The following is a 20,867-nucleotide window of genomic DNA, read 5'->3' as shown; positions in this document are numbered from 1 at the left end:
TTGGCTACACCTTTATATTTTTTACCTTAAGCAATTTTTTATCAAAATTGGATTACAACATCTCAAAGTTACCTTACAGATCTAAAATACTATAATGTCATCAAATATAGTCCTATTTCAGTTTTTTCAATTTCAAAATTATTATAATGTTGAGAGAAGATGATATAGACTCATAGGATTTGGTTCCTTTAACACTACTTTCATTTTTTTTTACTTGCCAGCCTCATTAGATCTCCTTTGCCTTACTCGGATGGCTTTGTCATTCTCTGAACACCAACGTCAGGTGTGATTTCAGCTCCAACATGAAGACTTCACCAGATCACATTTGATTACCTTTCTCATCTACTAACCTCATTTATTTGGGAAGGGAGATGTCTAAGCAAATCTCTATGAATGTTAATTTTGAAGGGAAAAAACTGAATTGCATGAAGTCAATAGGAGAACACTTTATTTATAACAAAATATACATATAAGATTTACAAGGATCTAATTGCTTATTGAATTGTGAACTCGATACAAAAGACTCCAATAGATTTGTTACTAAACATAAATTTCACCATGCATTAAGATACAAAACCAAAGTGTTTGACTGAATTAACTAATTCAGCCCATTGCTTTGAGTTCAGAGCTCAGTGTTATATACAAAATACAATTTTGATTTCCCATTAAGCCTTGAGTTAGCTATGACATATGGAAACAATCTGACATAATTTTTATATTGTCATCTAGGTAATAAATAACCCTAAAATAAGTGTTTTCATTACAAGGTCCTCTAGGCTAACACTAATGCAATAGAAAAGTATTGATTACAGGAGAGAGAGAATTCTAGAAATTAGATTAATGTTGGGAATTGTTTTGGAGAAAAGCACACATATTCAAAATACTGTAAAGAATCATAAACATCTCAAGAAAAATTGCGCTTTTCAAAACTGGAAAATAGGAAATTTTGTGATTGAACTAATGTCATTAAAAATAAAGAAAATACTGCTGGAATGCCAAGCCGAGACTTTTTTTTTTTTTTTTTTTTTTTTGAGACTGAGTCTTGCTCTGTCACCAGGTGGGAGTGCAGTAATGTGATCTTGGCTCACTGCAACCTCTGCCTCCTAGGTTCAAGTGATTCTCCTGCCTCAGCCTCCTGAGTAGCTGGGACTACAGGCATGTGCCACCACGCCCAGCTAATTTTTGTATTTTTAGTAGAGACAGGGTTTAACCATTTTGGCCAGGATGGTCTTTATCTCCTGACCTCGTGATTCACCCGCCTTGGCCTCCCAAAGTTCTGGGATTACAGGCGTGAGCCGCCATGCCTGGCTTCTTTTTGTTGTTGTTGTTGTTGTTGTTGTTGTTGTTGTTATTACAGGGTCAAGCTCTGTTGCCCAGGCTGGAGTGCAGTGGCACGATCATGGCTCACTGCAGCATTGACCTCCTGGGCACAAGTGATCTTCCCACCTCAGCCTCCTGAGTAGTTGGGACCACAGGCGCATGCCACCATGCCCAGTTAATTTTTGTAGAGATGGGGTTTCGCCATATTGCCAACTGGTCTCAAACTGCTGGGCTCAAGCAAACCAACTGCCTCAGCCTCCCAAAGTGTTGGGACTACAGGCGTGAGCCACTTTGCCTGGCGTAGACTATTTTTTCATATTTTATTCTCACCTCTGTACTGGAATATAGTTATTTGATATAATCTATTAAGTGTTTCCACGTTAGTAAGATTATGTTTGTCATTGTTATGACACTGGAGGCTATTTCTACACAAACGTCAGGGAATGTTGAAGTAAAAATATTTGTCTAGAGGTCATAATCATCCAAATAGGCAGAAAATAAATTGTCAGATATTTGTTATTTTAGAAAATCCTTCACGTTTTTTGTTGGACATTAATGCAGCTTGAACACCCACAGTGATATGCTCTTCCTGAATAGAAGTATTCTTGCCTTATTGAATATCCTGAACAATTTGGCCATTCAAAAAATTTATGTGTTCTTTTTTTTAATTTAAAAGATGTATTTATTTTTTATTAAAAGAATTCATTCATTAAAATCATTAGTGATATTTCTCAGCATGACTGCCATGAATACGAGCAAAAGATGGAAATTTAATTTCAAATTGTATAAGATTTGCTGAAATTAGTCGTATTTGCATATTGCATTTCTTCGTATGGTCTTTTTGCAAACCTAAAATAAGTTTAGAAGATCTAAAGACAAATCTCAAAAATATGTATAATTAGATTAGCTCATGCATCTGGTTTAACACAGTATACTGTTTTCAAACTCAGAATGTAAGGAGAAATCTCACATGGATAGGTAGACATCTTTCTAAACTCTTTGGACTGCCAACATTTGAGGCATTCAATAATCTGGCCTTATGCTCAGGTCTAAGCCTACATTGTTCTATGTGCACTCAAAATTTCAGTCAGACTAGACCTCCTGATTAGCATGAGGAAGAGAGAGAAAGATTTTCAACCTGCTGCTTTACAACCAAAACATTGCAGCAAGGGCTGCAAGCCAAGCAGACTGCTTTCCAGCACTGATGCATTTGTCTATGCTCTTCCTCCCTCCCAGAAAGGCCTCCCCATGGGCACACTGCACTTGTTAAAAATCTTACCCACCTTATTCTAAGGCACAACTCAAATGTCTTTTACTCTGTAAAGTATTCCTTGACTTTGAGGCTTACCCAGTAAAGTATGATCTCTTATTTTTCTGGACACATAGCATTTTGGCCTTTTTCATCGTGATAAGACTCATAGCACCTGGCATCATGTCTTGTCTATGGTAGGCATACTAATATCTGCTGAATGAATAAATGAATAATTATGGTGATTCAAACAGAAAATCTCTCAACTAATACGTCTTGTTCATAGCGCTTCACCCATATGTAGTAGTGTGCCTTTGATTTGTTAGAAGAAGAGAAACAACAGAAAAAAAATTCGACTAATATATCGTTTTTTGTTTTTTTTTTTTTTCGAGACGGAGTCTCGCTCTGTTGCCCAGGCTGGAGTGCAGTGGGGCGATCTCGGCTCACTGCAAGCTCCGTCTCCCGGGTTCACACCATTCTCCTGCTTCAGCCTCCCGAGTAGCTGGGACTACAGGGGCCCGCTACCACGCCCAGCTAATTTTTTGTATTTTTAGTAGAGACGGGGTCTCACCTTGTTAGCCAGGATGGTCTTGATCTCCTGACCTAGTGATCTGCCCGCCTTGGCCTCCCAAAATGCTGGGATTACAGGCGTGAGCCACCGCGCCCGGCCGACTAATATATCTTTTAACCGCAGAATGGAAACGCATTCAAATAGAAGTGTCAACAGTTAATTACAAGAGAAAAATAATTTTCAGTGAAGTGGTGTTATCAATTGATCAATGGTACCCTGGCTATTACCTTCTTTTGCTCAAAATAAAGGCAATTTTAATTGATTTAAAAATATAGAAACTGAGGCCCAGAGAAAAGAAGAAAAGCAGGGAAAGACCACCGGTCTCATTCAAAATGTATTATTCTGCTAGACCCTATCACTTCTTGCCCATTAATAATGGGTTTCTTTGTCAACCTAGACACAGCACAAATGTGAATCATCTGCCAAAAACTATAAAAAAACTACCCACATTACTTCATTATTGATAAATAATACATTTTAACAATTATAAAAGATTTTCTTTACATGACTGGGTTTTTTCCCCGCCACTTAAAAACAAAAGGAGTGTGGGGGTGGAGATAAACTGGCTACACAAATGCATGGGGATTAATTTATTAGAATCATAAACCAGTCTATTAGAGACTCATTATCAGTAAGAGGCATGCAAGTATAAACAAAATTAGTTATATAAAAAGAAGTAAATTGGACATTTATGGGGAAACTCATTTGGCCATATTCATCTTCTCATGTAAAAATAGCTTTGCAATAATAACCAAAATTATCTACTAGTCTATTGCCATATGTGGCTTCTTCATTGATGACACTCAATGCTTCTTGAATTTTTTTTTCTGATCCCAATAAGATCATCTTTTTCATTAAAGCAAGCACAAACAATTCACTCACTTACTCTCCAAAAAAGTGAGTTACATTTGGTTTCTTTCTTCAGAGATAAGAAGTTGATGTAACCTATTTCTATATAAATCATTGAAGATACTTATTCTTCTAGGATTGCTTGCATTTACAATTAAAACGAGAGAAAAGTGACACCTAACATTTATAGAGCTTTGAATAGAAGGGCCAAGAGTCTCACAGTTTGCATTTTGGTGTAGTGTTGCCATCTTTATAAGTTTCTATTTTTTTTTAACTTTTATTTTATTTTAGGTTCAGGGTTTAGGGGTATGTGTGCAGGTTACTTATATAGGTAAACTCATGTCATAAGGGTTTGTGTACAGATTATTTTGACATCCAGGTATAAAACCTAGTACTCAATAATTATTTTTTCTGATCCTCTCTTTTCTCCTGCTCTTCACTTTCAACTAGGCACTAGTGTCTGTTGTTTCCTTCTTTGTGTCCATGTGTTCTCATCATTTAGCTCCCACTTATAAGTGAGAATGTGGCATTTGGTTTTCTGTTCCTGCATTAGTTTGCTAAGGAAAATGGTCTCCGGCTTCATCCATGTTTCTTCAAAGGACATGATCTTATTCTTTTATATGATTGCATGGTATTCCATGGTGTATATGTATCACATTTCCTTTATCCAGTCTGTCATCGATGGTCATTTAGGTTGACTCTATGTCTTCACTATTGTGAACAGTGCTGCAATGAACATATGCATGCATCTATCTCCATGATAGAATGATTTTTATTTCTTTGGGTATATACTCAGTAATGAGATTGCTGGGTCAAATAGTAGTTCTGTTTTTAGCTCTTTGAGGAATTGCCACACTGCTTTCCACAATTGTTGAAATAACTTACACCCCCACTAACAGTGTACATGTGTTTTTTTCTTCTCTGCAACCTCACCAGCATCTGTTATTTCTTGACTTTTTAATAATAGCTATCCTGACTGGTGTGAGACAGTATCTTGTTGTGGTTTTGATTTGCATTTTTCTAATGATCAGTAATGTTGAACTTTTTTTCATATGCTTGTTGGTCACATGTACATCTTATTCTGAAAAGTGACTGTTCATGTCCTTGGCCCACTTTTTAATGGGGTTGTTTTTTTCTTTTAAATTTAAGTTCCTTATTGATGCTGAATGTTAGAACTTTGTCAGAAGCACAGTTTGCAAATATTTTCTCCCCTTCTGTAGGCTGGCTGTTTACTCTGTTGATAATTTCTTTGCAGATGCTCTTAAGTTTAATTAGATTCCATTTTTCAATTTTTGTTTTTGTTGCAATTAATTCTGGTGCCTTCATGAAATCTTTGCCAGTTCCTATGCCCTGAATGGTATTGCCTATTCCATTGTCTTCCAGGGGTTTTATAATTTTAGGTTTAACATTTAAGTCTTCAATTCATCTTGAATTGATTTTTTTGTATATGGTATAAAGAAGGGGTCCCATTTTGGTATTCTTTATATGATTACCCTGTTATCCAGGCACCATTTATTGAATAGGGAGTCTTTCCCCATTGCTTTTTCTTGTCAGCTTTGTCAAAGATCAGATGGTCATAGGTGTGTGTTCTTATATCTGGGCTCACTATTCTGTTCCATTTATCTACATTTCTGTTTTTGTAACAGTACCATGCTGTTTTAGTTACTGTAGCCCTGTAGTATAGCTTGAAGTTGGGTAACAAGATACTATCAGCTTTGTTCTTTTTGCTTAGGATTGCCTTGGCTATTCAGGCTTATTTTGGTTCCATATGAATTTTAAAATAGTTTTTTCTAGTTCTGTGAAGAATGTTATTGAATTTGTAAATTGCTTTGGGCAGTATGACTTTTATTTATTATTCCTATCCATGAGCATGAGATGTTTTTCCATTTGTTTGTGTCATCTCTGATTTCTTTGAGCAGTGTTTTGTCATTCTCATTGCAGAGACCTTTCACCTCCCTGGTTAGCCGTATTCCTCAGTATTTTATTCTTTTTGTGGCAATTGCGAATGGGATTGCCTTTCTGATTTGGTTCTGAGTTAGGTTGTTGTCGGTGTATAGAAATGTTAGTGATTTTTGTGCATTAATTTTGTATCCTGAGACTTTGCTGAAGTTGTTTATCAGCTGAAGGAGCATTCAGACTGAGACTATGGGGTTTTCTAGACATAGAATCATGTAGTCTGCAAAAAGGAATAGTTTGACTTTCCCTCTTTCTATTTGGATGTGCTTTATTTCTTTCTCTTGCCTAATTGTTCTGGCCAGGACTTCCAATGCTATGTTGAATAACAGTAGTGAGAGAGGGCATCTTGTCTTGTGCCGCTTTTCAATGGGAATACTTCCAGCTTTTGCTAACTCAGTATGATGTTGGCTGTGGGTTTGTCATAGATGGCTCTTATTATATTGAGGTATGTTCTTACAATATTTAATTCACTGAGAGGTTTTAAGGGATGTTGAATTTTATCAAAACCCTTTTCTGTATCGAGATAATCATGTGGATTTTGTCTTTAGCTCTGTTTATGTGATGAATCACATTAATTTGCATATGTTAAACCAACCTTGCATCCCTAGGATAAAGCCTACTTGATCATGGTGGTTTAGGTTTTTGGTGTGCTGCTAGAATAGGTTTGCAAGTATTTTGTTGAGGATTTTTACATCCGTGTTCATTAGGCATATTGGCCTGAAATTTCCTTTTTTTTTGTTGGATCTCTGGTAAGTTTTGGTATCAGGATGATACTGGCCTCACAGAATGAGTTAGGGAGGAATTCTTCCTCCTCAATATTTTGGAATAGTTTTAGTGGGAACAGTACCAGACTTCTTTCTCCATCTGGTAGAATTTGGCTGTGGATCTGTCTGGTCCTGGGCTTTTTTGGTTAGTAGGCTGTTTATTACAGATTCAATTTTGGGACTTGTTATTGGTCTGCTCAGGGAATCAACTTCTTCCTGGTTCAGTTCTAGGAGGGTGTATGTGTCCAGGAATTTATAAATCTCTTCTAGGCTTTCTAGTTGGTGTGCATGGAGGTGTTTGTAGCAGTCTCTGATGGTTATTTGTATTTTTGTGGGGTCAGTGGTAATATCCCCTTTGTCATTTCTAATTATGCTTATTTGGACCTCCTCTCTTTTCTTCTTTATTAATCTAGCTAGTGGCTGATCTTATTAAATTTTTTCAAAAAGCCTACTCTTGGATTTGATGATCCTTTGAATGTTTTTTTGTGTCTCAATCTCCTTCAGTTCAGCTCTGATTTTCATTATTTCTTCTCTTCTGCTAGTTTTGGGATTGGTTTGTTCTTGCTTCTCTAGTTATTTAGTTGTAATGGTAGGTTGTTAATTTGAGATCTTTCTAACTTTTTGATATGGGCATTCAGTGATATAAATTTCCCTCTTAACACTGCTTTAGCTGTGTCCCAGAGATTCTGGTATCTTTGTTCTCATTAGTTTCAAAGAATTTCTTGATTTCTCACTTAATTTCATTATTTACCCAAAACTTGTTTAGGAGCAGGTTAATTTCCATGTAATTGCATGGTTTTGAGTGATTTATTTTTAAGTCTTTACTTCTATTTTGTACTGTGGTCTGAGAGTGTGTTTGGTATTATTTCAGTTTCTTTGCATTTGCTGAGGATTGTTTTATGTCCAACTGTGTGGCCAGTTTTAGAATATGTGCCATGTGGTGATAAGAAAAGTGTATATTTGGTTTTTGGGTACAGAGTTCTGTAAAGGTCTATCAGATCCATTGGTCCAATATTGAGTCCAGGTCCTGAAATGTTGTTGTTAATTTTCTGCCTCAATGATCTATCTGATACTGTCAGTGGAGTAAGGAAGTTTTCCACTATTATTGTGTGGAAGTCTAAGTCTCTTTGTAGGTCTCTAAGAACTTGCTTTTTGAATCTGAGTGCTCCTGTATTGGGTGCATATATATTTAGGATAGTTAAGTCTTCTTGTCGAATTGAACCCTTTATGATTATGTAATGCCCTTCTTTGTCTGTTTGGATTTTTGTTGGTTTAAAGTCTGTTTTGCCTGAAATTAGGATTACAACTCATGCTTTTTGCTGGTTTCCATTTGCTTGGTATATTTTCCTCTATCCCTTTATTTTGAGCCTATGGGTGTCATCGTGTATGAGATGGGTCTCTTGAAGACAGCATATCTGGGTTTTGCTTTATTATCCAGCTGACCATTCTGAGCCTTTTAAATGGGGCATTTAGCCTGTTTACCTTCAAGGTTAGTACTGATATGTGTGAATTTGATCTTGTCATTGTGTTGCTATCTGGTTATTGTGCCAGCTTGTTTGTGTGGTTGCTGTATAGTGTCATTGGTCTGTGTCCTTAAGTGTGTTTTTCTATTGGCTGGTAATGGTCTTTCTTTTCCATATTTAGTGCTCCTTTCAAGATCTCTTCTTAGACACATCTGGTGGCAATGAACTCCCTCAGCATTTGCTTATCTGAAAAGGTTCTTCTTTCTTTTTTACTTAGAAGAAGCTTAGTTTGGCTGGATATAATATGCTTGGTTGAAGATTATTTTTTCCTTAAGAATGTTGAATATAGGCCCCCAATCTCTACTGGCTTGTAGTGTTTCTGCTGAGAGGTCTGCTGTTAGCCTGATGGGGTTCCCTTTGTAGGTGACATGCTCTTTCTCTCTAGCTGCCTTTAACATTTTTTCATTTCAACCTTGGAAAATCTGATTGTGTTTTTTGGGGATGATCTTCTTGTACAGAATCTTGCAGGGCTCTCCGTATTTCCAGAATTTCACTCTCAGCCTCTATAGTGAGGTTGGGGACATTTTCATGGATGATATCCTGAAATATGTTTTCCATGTTGTCTGCTTTCTCCCCATCCCTTTTCAGGATGCCAATCATTTTTATATTTGGCGTGTTTACATAATCCCACATTTCTTGGAGGTTTATTCATTCCTTTTTATTTTCTTTTAATTTTTGCCTGACTGTCCTATTTCAGAGAACCAGTCTTCAAGTTCTGAGATTCTTTCCTCAGCTTGGTGTATTCTGCTGTTAACACTTGCAACTGCATTGTGAAATTCTTGTAGTGTGTTTTTCAGCTCTGTCAGATCAGTTAGGTTCTTTTTTATGCTGGCTATTTTGTCTGTCAGCTCCTGTATAGTTTTATTGTGGTTCTTATTTTCCTTGGATTGGGGTTTGCCATCCTCCTGAATTTTAATTTTAATTATCTTTGTTTTTCCTATATTCTGAATTCTATTTTTGTCATTTCAGCCAGATCAGTCTGGTTAAGAATCCTTGTTGGAAAATTAGTGTGGTCATTTGGAGGACATATGGCACTCTGGCCATTGAGTTACTGGAGTTCTTGTATTGCATTCCTTCTCATCTCTGCATGTGGGTGTTCCTTTAACTGCAGCGTAGGTTGAGTATAGTCAATAGACTTCTCTTCTGGATGTTTTCACAGGGCTGAAGCTTTGTGCAGGGTTTTTATTTGTGGCTAACTTATTGTCTTTGGTTTTACAGGGGAGTATGTTACCTAGACATTTTTGGTGTTGAAGCTTTGGGGTGTGATCCAGTAGGTGGCGCTTAGGCATAGTGTTCAGTTGGTAGGCTCTTGCTCAGTTGTGTGGTTCCCCTGTATTTCCTCACAGTTGCAGCCATGTTCCCTCTCAATGCTCTGAAATCGTGGGCTCCTCTTCCACTTGAGCGCTGGCTGTAAATTGTGGCTTGGCACTCCCGGGCTGTCCACCAGAGCTCTGGGGTGAACTCAAGGTTTATGTTTCCTCCCCAACTTAGAGGCAGCAGAGGAAGGAACCTTAGCAGTGGTTGTAGCTGATGGTCTTTTATTTGTATCCTAGGGACTCCACCCCAGAGAAATGCAGGTCAGCAATCGCTCAGTGCAATCAGCCTAGGATGGGTCTGTGCTGTGGGCCCAAGCCTGGAGTTCCCTTTCCTGCACTCCATCTTTCTTGTAGGTGGAACCCCCAGGGGCAACCAAAGCCTCTCTGCCACTGCTTCTGCCTTTGTTACTCTGAGAGTGGCAGGGGTAATACCACTGCAGAGGCAGTGGCAGAGAGGTTTTTGGTTGCCCCTGGGGGTTCCACCTCTGTGAAGCAGAGCTGCTCTTATTGGGAGTGTTCAGCCAGTGGGGAGGGGCAGGTGCAGTGCTGGCACATGAGCTTGAGGCTCTGCTTGTTTGGCAGCAGGGGGTCAACGGTTCAGGGGGAGGAGAGACTGGTTTCCTCTCCATATGACTGTGGCATGCTGTAAGCTCAGATGTAGCCCTCAGGTTCTTTGTTTCTTCTTCAGACTGAGGGCAGCAGGGATAGAACCAGTGACAAAGGGGCTGTAACATGTCTCCACAAGCCTCTCCTCAGGCCACTACCAGTGGATATGTTCAGCCATGGGTGGAGTGGCTGTTCTGCAGTCATGAGCCAGGGGCCCTGCCTGGTGAAGAGTGTGGGGTGGGGGTTCCCCTGGAAGAGGGGCTGGGCTCCTCTCTATAGCGTGGCTGTGGTGTGCTGGAAGTGCCAGCATAATGACTAAGCCCCTTGTTCCTTTCCAAGCACAAGGGCTGTTGGAACTGTACCACTGCAGCTGCAGCGAAGGAGGGTTTGTGGGTTGGCTCTGGGATTTCCTCCTGGGAGAAGTGCTGAGCTGGCTCTGATTGAAGTGATCAGGCAGGGTCAGGGTGGTTGTGTTGGGGGTTGGATAGACCTGCCCAGTGAGAAGCGAGGACTGGCACCTGTATGGGGAACAATCTGATCATTTTTCCATGGGGTTGGTGCTCTGTGCTGGGGGTCTGGACCAGTCCCTGATCCTCGCAGACTCTCCAGAGCCTGGAGACACCAAGGGCAAGGGCTGCAAGACAGCCACCATGGCAACCTGCCCCTACCATGGGGAGCTCTGCCCAGGGAGTTACACAGCTGCTATTGGCTCTATAGCCTCAGCAGAGGGTAGTTGGAGACCCAAGCCAAGAGGACCTGCCCAGTGAGGAGCTACATGATTGGGGACCCACATAACAGTCTGGTCACTTTTCCACAGGGCTGCTGCAGTATGCTGGGGGTCCACTCCAGTCCCCAGTGGCCTTGAATTTTCCAGTATCTAAAGATATCAACAGTGAAGGCTGCAAAACAGCAAAAAGGTGGCCTGCCCCTCCCTCTGGGAGCTCCATCCCAGGGAGGTCGGACCTGTTACCAACCTGAACACACCTGCAAGAAGTGATTGGAGACCCCAATCGGGAGATCCCACCCAGTAAGGAGGTATAGGATCAGGGACCCATGTAAAAAAGCAGCCTGGCTGCTTTTCCTCAGGATAGTTGTGCTTTTCTGGGGATCCACTACAGCCCCTGGTCACCATGGACTCTCTAATGCCTGAAGGCAGCAATGGCTAAGGCTGCTAAAGAGCAAAGATGATGGCCTGCCCCTCCCTTTGGGAGCTACATCTCAGGGAGGGGTTGGAACTGCTGTCAGCCAGAAAACACCAGTGGGGGTGACAGGAGGTCCTGGTCAGGAGATTCTACCCAGTGAAGAGAAATGGGATTTGGGATCCACATGAAAAGCAGTCGGCTGCTGCTTTGCAGAGTTGCTATGCTGGACTGGGGGTCCGCTCCAGCCTCCAGTCACTTCAGACTCCCTAGAGTCCAAAGGCAACAATTGCTAAGGCTGTAAAACAGCAAAGATGTGGCCCACCCCGCCCTCTGGGAGCTTCATCTCAGGGAGGTGTAACTGTTGTTATTGGTGACTGGCTGGGTTCCCAAGCCGGTGGGTCTTATCCCGTGAGGTGCCTGTAGTCCATCGCTGCTCACTCCCCTGGATTCAGCCCCTTTCCTACGGGTAGGTACGAGGATCTAATCTCTCACTTTGAAAGAGCTGCAGCTAATTTTTGACAGGAAGCTGGATATCTAAGTCTCCCAGGGCTCCACATGTGCCTGAGTGGCTACTCTGCAGAGACATTATGTAGCTCTGCATGTCAAACTGAAGGTTTGGGTAGAGTGGGTCCATGAAGGGATCTCCTGACCTGAGGGTTGCAAAGATCTGTGGTAGAACAGTGGGTCTCTGCAGTCACTTCCTCATTCAGTCAACACTTCTCTAGGCAAGGGAGGCTCCCCTGGTTCCATGGCACTCCTGGGTGGGCAGTTACCCTGCCTTGCTTTTCTCCATTCTTCATGAGTCAAATTGTTTCCTTGACGAATCCCAATGTGTGTACCTGGATGCTTCTGGTGTACACATTGTACCGGAAGTACAATGTGCTGTATTTACTCACCCCTTCTATTTCTCTTAGATTGGCACAACGTAGCTGCTTCTAGTCAGTCATCTTGGCTAACCCCCTCACCACCACTTTTTTTTTACTAATAATTCTCTGCTATCACAAAATATGAAATAGTATATCACACATGACATTTTTGACACATTTATAAAGTGTCTGTTTTGCACTGAAAAAAAATCTGCTTTCTATAATGGTGAAAAATATTTATGTTTTCCCCAAGCACTGCACTGCATAAAATAAAAATTGGTTTCATTTCCCATTTGTACTGAGTGATCTTCAAAGTGTCTTACCAGTTCACTGTGTTTCATCTTCTCTGTGAATAGTTCATTAAATACTCTTCTGCTCTGAAGTAGTTTATCCAATCATCCACCGCTCCTGGATAGATTGGAAATGTATTAGACAAGAACCAATTTAAATGTATTGTATTCACAAAAGAAATCTGCCAGTTTTAAAATAAAATGTGAACATCTTGTATCTCTTGGTGCCAAGATGATAGGGGATTATTCTTTATTTACTTATCTGTTGTTTCTAATTTCTTCTGTAATGGTTGTATATTATGCAGTTTAAAAAGTTATTTCTGGAAAAAAAGGCGGATTAAAAATACATGAATGTCATAGGTTTTACTCTAGCAGGCAAAGTTTCTCACCTAAACTTAATAAAATCATAAAGCGGGCAATATGGACATAATGATGTTTCGTTTATTTCCCAACTTGCACATCTCCACAGCAGAAGCTGTGCTGATGACTGGAGGGTGGCGGTAATTAGTCTAATTTTAAAGACATTTATTTTACAACATGATATTGAAAACATAAGTGCCAAGTTATATAAACACAAACAAAATTTACTTGTGTGATATCCTCACTTTCAATATAAGGTGTTGGGTGATTGAGATAAGATATACACTTCACATAGTCCATCAGCCTCTCTTGATCATACAAATCATCTCTCTCAGCCTTGGCCACAGGGTCAACCACACAGGACTGCCTTTTTTGCCCCCATTATGCGCACAATGCCAAACCCCAACCCTGGATCTTGCCCACAATGGTCTTTTGCCACTTCTAGCCTCAAACTTCATCTCTGGGGTCTACCTGTACTGGAGCCAGTGATACGTTTTATCCATCCATTACAGAACATCTTCTGTTGTTCTCTATCATCTTTTCTTTCCAAATAGCTTATACGTTCATTCATGTTAGGAACTGTGATGTGCTGTTCGTGTGTAATCCTGCAGAACCTCTCATCCAGTGCTGACCAGCAGCCAGCCGGTCCTCAGTAAATACCTGTGTTTTGACTGAGTGTCAGACAATTTCCCACAGCAAAAAAATACAGTAAAATCTAGGAATTTTTGATGTCGTTGATTCCGGGTTCAAAAAACTGAGTTTAAGAAGAAGCAGAGAGAAATGACAAAAAGTAGTACCAGAGAGATCTCAGAGTAAGGAAGTGACATTGCTCCTAAAATGCACGAATTGGGAGACAAGGCCAACTTCATGAGGTCAAAGTGCCTGGCCCATAGAAGATTAATATTAATGTCAAAGGCATACTTCAGAGATATGGCAGGTTCAGTCCCAGACCACCCCAATAAAGTGAATATTACAATAGAGTGAGTCACTTGAATTGTTTTGTTTCCCAGTGTATAAAAAGTTATATTTACACTATACTATAGTCTATTAAGTGTGCAATAGCATTTTGTCTAATAATAAACCATGAACATACCTTAATTAAAAATACTTTATTGCTAAAAATTACTAACAAACACCTGGGCCTTCAGCAAGTTGTAATCTTTTCACTGATAGAGGGTTTTGACTCCATGTTGATGGCTGTTAACTGAACAGAGTGGTAATTGCTGAAGTTGAAATAGCAGTGGCATTTTCTTAAAATAAAACACTGAGTTTACACATCAATTGACTCATCCTTTCAGTAAAGATTTCTCTGAGGCATGCAATGCTATCCAATAGCATTTTATCCACAGTAGAACTTTCAAAACTGGAGTCAATTCTCTTAAGCCCTGCTAGTGATTTGTCAGCTAAGTATATGTAATATTCTAAATTCTTGGTTGTCATTTAAACAATGTTCACAACATCTTCACCAGGAAAAACCTCTTTTTTTCTCATCCATAAGAAGCAACTCTTCATCTGTATTATCTTTTTTATATAATGCAGCTGGAGGCTACAATATTCTGACCCTTCCTAAATTGCTCCTAAGGTCAGTACTTGAGATATTATGCAGACGCTGCATTGACGGGTCAGCTGGCACCACCCAGATCGATAACTGGCTCATCTGATCTTGTGCCCCCCACCCAGGAACTGATTCAGTGCAAGAGGACAGATTCAATTCCCTATGATTTCATCTCTGACCCAATTTGCATGACTTCATACTGAGTCCCTATATGGTTGTGTCTTAACAGTTTTTGATTAATGGTCATTTAAGTGCATTCTAGGTTTTCATTGTTAAGAGCAATATTGCAAGATGCATCCATTCAGCACTCTCGACTCACTGGCTTTCCCCCAACCCACCAAATTACCTTTAAAACTTTAATTCCCAAATTTTCAGGGAGACTGATTTGAGTAATAATAAAACTCCACTCTGCCGTAAAATCAAACAAAGAAACAACTACTTGGAAGAGCAGTCCTTATTGCTGCTCCCCTCTTCACATCTCATCTCTTCAAACTCCTCAACCTGGCTTCCATCTCTATTGCTGTAGATGCTGTGCTCTCAGAATTCAGGAATGATAAACCAATAGCCATATGTGATCCTGGTTTTCCTCCTAATTCTGGCTGATCTTTTCTTCTTGAAGCTTTTCTTGGACTGTTTCATTCCCATTGACGTTAGGGTCTCCAGCGCTCCATCTTCTATCACATTCTTCACTAGCTCTTCCCACTTGCCTTGACAATTTTACCTAATTCCACGACAAGCTGATGGCTCCTAAATTCACTTTTCAGCTGAGCTCCACCCAACAGTGATTCCACTGTCACTGCTCTAATTATGACCCTCGATGTTTCCCACCCAAAACTATTACAACAACATCTTAATCAGACGTTCTGCTTTGGCTTTCACCCTCTTCTAATCAGTTTTCTACCCTGACTCTATTCTTTTCCAGCACATAGTTTTGGTCATGTCAGGTCCCTTCTTTTAGCAACAAACCAAGGGGAGAAAAGAGCTCCTCATGCTGTCCACCAAAGCTCTCAGGCATCAGTCTTTATCTACCTCATTCTGTTTCACACATCATATAACACTCCAGCCCACGAGACTACCTGCTATTTCTAGAAAATGCCATTGAGCTTTTCTTCTTTCTATTAGCTCTTGCTGGAATGTATTTCTTCCCCATCATTTTCCTAGTAAAATCCTGCTCATTCTTTCAGTTTGAGATCCAATATGATCTCATCACCCTACTTTGCTGGGGTAAAATGATCTCTCTTTTACCCATGTTCCCATCCACATTTGCTCATACCGCCTTTTATTACTTGTATTATCATCTTGTATTACTATGTAGATTATGATCCTCTGAAGCAATGGGCTGTGTTTTGTTCAATTTTTGAATGGTAGTTCCTAGAAGTAATCATGAACTAATAAATATTGGTTGAATTGAATTCTCAAGTCCCTCTAGCCCTTTTGCAACCATAAGGAAATAAAAAATGAGCGCCAAAAGGGAAAATCGTAATTTGCAAAATTAAGACAATATCTGTTCTACATGAGTTGGCAAATATATGCTTTGGAGTGAATTCAATCCAGTTGGGGCAAAGAAGGGAAATAAATGTGTATTTTCTGGTAAGAAACCCAGTTTGCCTTTGTGATTATATTAAAATATTTGCCTCCACATCTAGATAAAAATTCACAGACTTTAAAACAATTCTATATTCAGATGTATCCAACTTCCTTTTTTTTTTTTTTTTTTTGAGACGGAGTCTCGCTCTGTTGCCCAGGCTGGAGTGCAGTGGCACAATCTTGGCTCACTGCAACCTCCACCTCCCTGGTTCAAGCCATTCTCCTGCCTCAGCCTCCCGAGTAGCTGGGACTACAAGCATCTGCCACCATGCCCGGCTAATTTTTTTGTATTTTTAGTAGAGACAGGATTTTGCCATGTTGGCCAGGCAGGTCTTGAACTCCTGACCTCAGGTGATCCACCCACCTTAGCCTCCCAAAGTGCTGAGATTACAGGCGTGGTAATTAGTGTAATCTCAGGAATTAGTTAAACCTCAGGAATTAGTGAGAACGATTTATTTCCTTCTCTTTGTGTTTTCATGCAGAGGAACTTCCCTAGATAGCAATCCCAGCTTTTCTCCTAACCTCTACTTATTTCTGGAGGGTAATTTTGCAAGTTGGTGAGTTGAGGGAAATGTACCATTCATACTCCTCAGCTCCCTTCTGTCTCCTGAAAAACAAGTGTCTTATAGGGCTCCCTACCACAGTCTGGTGACTGGCCCCAGTGGGAGAAAGGCCTGCATTCAATTGACTGTAACTAAGTGGATATGTTTGTAAAATTCAGGGTAAACGATAAGCAAACACACTAGGCTGCAGACTTGAGGCATAGAATTCAATAGCTTTATCATTTCCATCTTTTTGACTCCTGTGCCTCCCTCTCAATTGGTTTCTAACTGGGCATAGAAATCTCAACTCTGGAAAGAATGCAACTCAAGAATTTCATTTAATAAACATTCACTGAAGGGTGACAATGTGGAATCCATTGCACAAGATATGGGGTGTATGAAGATGAAACGAGAAATTAAAAAGGGCAAAACTCTGGAACTGAAATGGGAGAGTTCCCTTATCCCCTTTGCAGGACATGCAGCAGGGGTGTGGCTTGCTTGTTCAGTTGCCTCTGCTGCTCAAACCTCCAACAGGAGAGAGAACACATAGATAGGCAGGTGCAGAAGCCAAGGCAAGTGCTGTGGGCTCCAGCCCCATGGTAGTGTCTAAGGGTGGGTGCCTGCAGCCCCAGTGTTACAATGCTCTTTTAGCTCTGCCGTCTGTAGATGGCTTAAGTTTTAACCAGCCCAACGGACCCTCTGTCTTTTCACAAGGGTGGGGGGCTAGTGTGACAGTTTTCTGTATCCCGAGCTCTTGCCCAGCATCCCGGAAGAATCGGGTAATGGACGGGCTTGAAGGATGAATGTGAGGTTTTATTGAGTGGTGGAGGTTGCTCAGCGGGATGGATGACGAGTTGGCAGGGGGATGGAGTGGGAAAATGATCTTCCCCTGGACTTTGGCCATCCAGCTGCCGAACTCCCCTCCGACTGTCCCCAGCCGAATTCCTCTTTGCCTTCAGACATTCCTTCTCTTCTCCCTTTCTCTGCCATGCCGTTCTGCTATCCATCTGCTTGCCTGCTTGTCTCCTTGTCTCCTCGTCTGCTTCTGGAGCCTTGGGGTTTATATGGGTACGGGATAGTGGGGGCATGGTGGGCTAAAAGGCAACTTTTTGGGCACGAAAACAACAATGCCTGTTCTCACTTAGGGCTGCAGATCTTCAAGCTTGAGGATGGGGCGTTTGCCAGGGAACCACCCTCTTCTACCCAGTATCTCCCTGTCTCCTGTCCATATCAGAACTGCTTCCAAATATAGGCTGCAGACAAAGCACCACATGGCTTTCTGGCTTACCTTTCCTAAATACCAGGTTCCTGCTAGATGTGAGGCACAGATGGTATGATTTGGATCACAATTTTCCTTGGCTGCGTCATTTCTCATTTCACTGAATGATATTTTCTAAGCAATTTTATTAATTTCACGTTTATACTGAGGAAAGCAGTTATTTTCTTTATGCTTTCAGAAAGATCCTGAGCAATAATTGAATTAAAACAGTAAGTGCAACTCTTGTCAAAATGCCAAATTAATTCCCTGAAACCTAAATTCATTGACAAATTTTGTGTTTTAACTTAATTTGATTTAAATTTTGGTTGTTGGAACATTGGGAAGGACTTACTTTTTTTCATTTCTTCATGAAATATAATTTTTTTGTCACTCTTGTACTCTTTCCTTAAATATGATCAAACCAGGATCCATATACAACTGGAAGAAAAGTGAATTGTTCATATTAAACATTATGGGTTTGCATCCCTGAGTTCTTCCCACTTCAGCGCAAAGTGAGACAGTTTCCTTAGAAGAGCTCAATTTCACTATTGTTTCAACTAAATACAATGTTGCGATATGAAACCAGATGGCCATATCTTTTATTAAGGCTATTAGTGTTTTTTTCTATTTCTAGTTAATATTATCTTATTGTAAGCAAAAGTGGCAACAGAAATACAGAGCTACACATTTTTCCTAATAACTGTGTTCTGATTACTGCTTTAGTTTTTGAGAGAAATAGACAAACATTGAGAATTTATCATTTTCTTTCTGAAAGTGACGTGCTTTTCATAATTGTAGGCTCACCACAAAAAGTTTACAGACTTCAAATAAAAGATTCTATTCACTTATCTCAGTTCAAGGCTGAAAAATACAGTCCTAGGGATTTATCTGTAGCTGATTTTATCTCTTTCTTGTTGGTAAAGGACAGCCTTAAAAAACCTCTAGGGTTTAAAAGTAAAATATTGTCGTGCAAAATAATCTCTTCAGCAGTGATGATTAAAAACAAAATGTGAGCAACTTCTTGTCCTTACAAGAAGCCAAATAGTATGAAAATCTCAAGCACAAAACATAGTAATTGAAAGTACTATAATCCATCATTCCGTGCACTCATCATCCAAAGTTTAAATTCTAGCTAATGCCCAAGCATAAAAGAGCTACTCTGCTAGTGATTTCCTGAAGATCTGCTGACTTTTGATTCATTGAATAAACATTTATTAAAGCCATTAGTGTCTGCCAGACATTGTGCTAGACATTCTGAACATTAAAGCTTTGATTAAATTGAAGTATAATTAACTCCAAACTAAATGCAGTTTTTCATGTTTTCAGTTCTTGAGGAAATTAAAGGCAAGAAAATAACCATAATGTATTTTTAGAACAAGAATTTCCAGGATGACTGTAGTGTCATTAAAAAATCAGTACCATTTTCTGTCCCTGGGACCCACAAGGTTATATATGTAATAAGAATTGGTGCTTAGAAAAAGCTGTCCTGATACAGTCTTTAGTTATTAGCAATCTCAGGCTCCAATGACTTACAAAAAACATTATCTTAGAATTACTCAAATTACCATGTCAGCGATAAGGGGTTTGCCCTCTAAGAATAGCCAATCTTTCCCCAGACACAAAAACTGGATGATAGAAAAACTGATCTCTGATGCACATTTGGGAAATTAACTAGTCCCTAGCACCCAAACAATGTTCAAAAATATTACCTGCCTCCCCACCTCGCACCAACAGCCACAGCCCAGGCCTCCTGGATGATGTCACTGCCCAGGGTTGCTGAGGTTGCAGAAGCCCTTGAGACTGTCAGTGAAGCTCAAGCTCTCATGCCCAGGAGGCTGTGCAGGGTTAGAGACTCAGTGTCACACTCCAAGGTCAGGTGTAATTGACTCTGCCCATTATGTTTTTTCAGTTGAAAATATATTGCAACATGCCTCAAAATAGATTTAAAAAAGAACTTTTGGAGCATAGCCTGATTGCAATTTGACAACAAGCTGTTCTGTTACTAATTAATTTATACCCCACCTTGTTCCAAAAAGACTTAAGTCAGCCAAAAGAATGCAAAGAATTGGCTGCCTGTGTCTTCCTTACTACTATAGGAAAGTGAATGTATTAATATATTTAAAGCCTTTTTCTAAAGAGTTAATATTTTATTTTTTTATTTTTAACTTTTTTGAGTCTCATTTTGTCACCCAGACTGGAGTACAATGGTGTAATCTCTGCTCATTGCAACCTCCGCCTCCCAGGTTCAAGCTATTCTCGTGCCTCAGCCTCCTGAGTAGCTGAGATCACAGGTGCACGCCACCACGTCTGGCTAATTTTTGTATTTTCGGTAGAGACAGGGTTTCACCATGTTGGCCAAGCTGGTCTCGAACTCTTGGGCTCAAGCAGTCCACCTGCCTAGGCCTCCCAAATGCTGAGATTACAGGTGTGAGCCACCACACCCTGCCAAAAGTTAGAATTTTTAAAAAAGCATTTTAGATAATTTTTAAATCAGAATCCTCATTGTGCAGGTTATTAATAGATCTGTGGCTTTAAAGAAAATGTAGCTTCCAAAATAGAGATTTGAAATCTTTTTCCAGGAAATACTTTTCTTTGGTTAATTACAGAATTATCCTACCACCTCTTGGCCTTAACATATACCTGGACTGCCCTTTCTCTGTGGTCCAAATGGCTCCTACCCCTGTGTGCTCCTGAATAGAGGTTGCTCACTCTCACCCAACCTATGTCTTAGGGTCTGAAGAGTGAGTCAACAATCTCACTGCTTCCTAGAAACTTCCAGAACTCCCTCCTCCTATAGAAACCAGGCTTCTTTGAGAGTCATGGGAATCTGCCACTCTTTCCTTCAGTATTTCAGCCATAAGTTGACCTCCTGGTCTCTCCCCTACATTCACAGAAGATTCTGACTTTAGAACATTTTCTGTGTCATCTCAAGTCTCACCATCAGCTGGAGTGACTTTAATAAATAGTTTCTACAATCCCTACTCTGACCACTTTTGTCCCTTTCTATCTTCACTTTCTTTCCCTTGTTCATCCTCTCAACAGTTTTCTTTCCAAAACCTTCAACTTCCTTGCCCCTTATTGCTTATTTCAATCACCTAAAAATGTGCCCAGTA

The 20,867-nt window shown here is 40.1% G+C and overlaps 1 long non-coding RNA gene across 1 annotated transcript in view; it reads right to left on the bottom strand.

Annotated features, from left to right (window-relative positions):
• Positions 1 to 12,563, bottom strand: part of LOC117975476 (uncharacterized) — a 41,427-nt gene extending 28,864 nt beyond the window's left edge. Inside the window, exon 1 of the long non-coding RNA XR_004665738.4 lies at positions 12,486 to 12,563. This is a non-coding gene — a long non-coding RNA (uncharacterized LOC117975476). The remainder of the gene's footprint in view (positions 1 to 12,485) is intronic.
• Between the last annotated feature and the right edge of the window lie 8,304 nt (positions 12,564 to 20,867).

This window comes from Pan paniscus, chromosome 10 (assembly GCF_029289425.2).
Source record: "Pan paniscus chromosome 10, NHGRI_mPanPan1-v2.0_pri, whole genome shotgun sequence".
In the NCBI taxonomy this organism is placed as follows: Eukaryota; Metazoa; Chordata; class Mammalia; order Primates; family Hominidae; genus Pan; species Pan paniscus.
The sequence above is the reverse complement of the archived record's forward strand: the minus strand, read 5'-3'. Positions and strand labels throughout refer to the sequence as shown.